Source organism: Neofelis nebulosa, chromosome X (assembly GCF_028018385.1).
Source record: "Neofelis nebulosa isolate mNeoNeb1 chromosome X, mNeoNeb1.pri, whole genome shotgun sequence".
Classification (NCBI taxonomy): Eukaryota; Metazoa; Chordata; class Mammalia; order Carnivora; family Felidae; genus Neofelis; species Neofelis nebulosa.
This window is the reverse complement of record NC_080800.1, coordinates 40,189,456-40,193,113: the sequence shown is the minus strand read 5'-3', so window position 1 is coordinate 40,193,113 and position 3,658 is coordinate 40,189,456. Positions and strand designations below refer to the sequence as shown.

General features: G+C 44.3%; 1 pseudogene; it reads right to left on the bottom strand.

Annotated features, from left to right (window-relative positions):
- Positions 1-2,694: 2,694 nt before the first annotated feature.
- On the bottom strand, positions 2,695-3,314 carry LOC131502055 (glutathione S-transferase Mu 1-like; annotated as a pseudogene).
- Positions 3,315-3,658: the final 344 nt, after the last annotated feature.

The following is a 3,658-nucleotide window of genomic DNA, read 5'->3' as shown; positions in this document are numbered from 1 at the left end:
GGTATCTCCAGGTGGGGGAGGTGAGTCTCAAACGGGGTAAGGATAGAGAGTATTCACGCTGCTCATTTCCCGTCCGTTGGGCTTCCAGTTGGTTCACCATCGCTGATTCTGCCAGGCACATAGAATATTGTTGGCGGGACTCCAACTGCATTTGGGGGAGGAGTGAGCCTATCAGGGGTGCCCTTTTTCTTAGTAGGTTGTGGGTTTGGAAAACACCAGGTCTGGGTGTCCTTCTTCTGTTGGGTGGGGGTTCCTCTAGTCCTGTGGTCCGACTTCCACGTTGCAGAGTTTTTCTTTGGTAATCTCATGAGTTATTTTCAGGGTTCATAGCCGCGTCCAGCAGAAAGGGGCAAAGAGATGTAAGTCGACACCTTCTTGCCCAGACCAGAGGCCTCATTTTTCTTCTCTCTCTATAATCTCTAGTTTTGCACTCCTGGAAATCTTGCAAGTCTCTTTACTATCACTTTGGCTTTATCGCTGCTTTTGCACTTGTCAGATATTAGAGGGTCAATAATAATCGTAAAACGTTAGAACTCAGTGCGAGGTCAGTAAATATGCACTCATTTAACAAATACTGTGAAAACGGAGGCCGAAATGCTGGCACGTAAGCACTAAAAACATAGTAATCATGCTTTTGTTACAGAACAGGACTTTCTTTGTTACCATGTAAGCTTTTAAGTAAAGAGAACTTATATGTTTGTAATCATAGTGACCATTTATTGAACGCTTATGGTCCCCAGGCAATACGCTAAGGTCTTTAGTATATTATCTCACTAACTCTTTTTTTTATTTTTTAAATATTTATTCATTTTTTTAATATGAAATTTATTGTCAAATTGGTTTCCATACAACCCCCAGTGCTCATCCCAACAGGTGCCCTCCTCAGTGCCCATTACCCACCCCCCCGTCAACCCTCTCTCTTTATTCCTCCCCACTCGCACTCTGTCTCTCTGTTTCTCAAAAATAAAGAAAGAATAAAAAAATTAAGTAAAGGAAAATGATAGATGTAGGCCTCATGTGTTCTCACCCCCAGCTCATTTCCTTCCCTCTCTCCCCAGAGGTAATCAGCATCATGAATTTAGAATTTATCATTAGCGCACGAACTTTAATTTAATTATTACATTTGTACACATCCCCAGCCCATACCGAGTATTATTTTTCAAGTTTTGAGCTTCGTATAAATGGGACCAAACCACATGAATCTTTGTGAACTTTGCTTTTGTCACTCAGTATTATGTAGTATAAGACACAATTTGAAGACTTCCGTTGGGTTTCTAGGTGGATCTTTTACCCAGCAAACTTGATGAATCCTCATTTGTTTTAATAATTTTATCTGTAGCGGCTCTTGAATTTTCTATGGAGACTGTCACACAATCTTCAAATGGAGACAGTTTGTCTCTTCCTAATCCAATGTAGATACACTTTGTTTTTCTTCACTTCCAGCATAAGGTTGGACAGAAGCACTTACTAATGCTTATTGAGATTCTGACTTTATGGGGTTGTGTCAAAAGTGTCACAATTAAATATATGCTTGCTCCGGGCTATGGAAGGATATATTTGACTGAATTTTATCAAATACTTTCTCTGCTCCAGGGACATGATCATATATGACTATATTCTTTATTAGTATGCTATAGCACAGTAGTAGGTTTTCGGATCATGAATTATCATTTCATTTTGGGGATAAATTCTACTTGACTGATGTCTTGAAATGTTCCTGAGATTTGTTTTAATCAGGCACGGTAAGGCGACAGACATGAGAAAACTGCTTTTCAAATCAGAGTTTATTACTCATAGTTCCCAAGAGGAAAGAGCATGTCACGCCATAGGGGGCCACAGAGGGAAGTACCGGTGTCAGTCAGGGGGCAGAAGGAGTGAAGGGGCAATATGGCTGCCAGCCTTTATTGTGGTTTTGATGGCAAGGAATGGGCAAGGCAAGGTCAGCCTTTTCGGATTGGTGAGTTTGAATACTTTTAGCAGGCTCCAGGCTGTAGAGGTGATCCCCAGTCGTCCTGTACCTGACCTTGGGGTGATTTAAGGCAGGGGGAATATTGGCTTCATGCGTGAGAGACTGAAGGAAGTGGTTGGGGATATGGATTAGTTGGTTTGCATGTGAAAGGCGCGCCTGCGGGCAAGTTGTTTACAATTTCTAGAAATTAGCTTGCCCTGGGAGGGGAAGTCTCTCCAGATTAGCAAGGCTCCAAGATGTCAAAACGTAGAAAATACAGACGGTTGTAAAATACAGCTGATACAGTTGAGATGCTTTCATTTTTTCTTTTGTTTTGTTTTTGCTACTGTTGAATTGGATATGATAACGTGTGCTTCATGAGATAGGTCTAGGATTTTCTTCCCTTAGATTCTCCTTCATAAATCGTGTGTGCGCACGTATGATGAAGGCTTTACTGGGGACCAGGCAGGACTGGGGCGAAGACCATGCTGGGGGGAGCAGGGCCTGCATACCAGGCCAATACTGGTCTTCAGGGCAATGTCGGGGAGCTCAGGGCTGAGCCCTACAGGTGAGGGGTCCAGTTGGGCACCTCAAAGCAGAGACAACCATGAAAAGAAGGAAAGAAAAGAGGTAGAAAGGAACAAGAAGCGTGATTCTGGAGTGCAAGGAGGTCCAGCTTTTCCCAGCGGGGCAGTACGAGCTCCTGGCTCCTATCTCCTGGCCTCAACAGGGCCCAACTTGTTGCCCTACATGGCAGTCATTCCGTGCATAGGGCCTGGGAGGAGGCAGGTGGGCTTTACATAAGCGGAGATCTCCTTCGGGCCAGAGGGTGATGAAGTCTTTCGTGTCTGACACATCCAGGCACTCGGGTTCAAATATACAGTGCAGGCCAAGGATGCCAGAAGCAAGGTGATCGTGTCCCCTGCAAATTGTGGCCTCTTCCCCAGAAACTGTGAGAAGAGCCTCCTCTTTTCAGGGAGCCCCTCCAAGTTCTCCTGCTTCAGGGTCTCAAAGTCAGGGCTGTAGCAAACACTGGCCAGCTGGTTGGAGGTGTCTGTAACATAGTTCTTCAAAATGTCCGCACGAATCTTCTCTTCCGCTTCCTCTCATAGGTTGTGCTTGTGAGCAGTGCGGGGAAGGATAGCATTGCTGTGGATGATCTTGCGAGCTTTATCAATCAAACAGGGCAGGCTGAAAAAGTCCAGGCTCAAGTTGAATGTCTCATGCAGCCGCTGGATTCTGTCATAGTTGGAGCAGCCCTCATCACATACTTCGTTTCCTCACAGTTTGCATCTGGGTATTCCAGAAGCAGGTGGATAGTATGAGCCAGTCTATGGATGTCCCAGTAAGCCAAGGTCATGACCATTAGTTTAGCTTTCTGTGGACTCAGGGATAGCCTCGGTGGAGCTGGGCTGGGATTTCATCTTTACAATTGTTCTTTAAGTTAGAAATTACAGCAAAATAAAAAGTTTAGGAAGGAAGGAATCCCCAAGAGTCAAAACTTAAGAGGAAACTTACTAAATACATAGGCACTCATGCTTTGGCTACCCTAAGAGCATTCCCTACATCAGTAGATAAAAGACTTGAATATTTTAACCACTTGGAGAGGCACCAAGGCCCTTGTGAGGCAAATAGATGGAATTAAGATCCCCGAATAAAAACACAGGCTGTCAAAACTGTGTACTCTATTCGGAGGTATAGACAGGATAT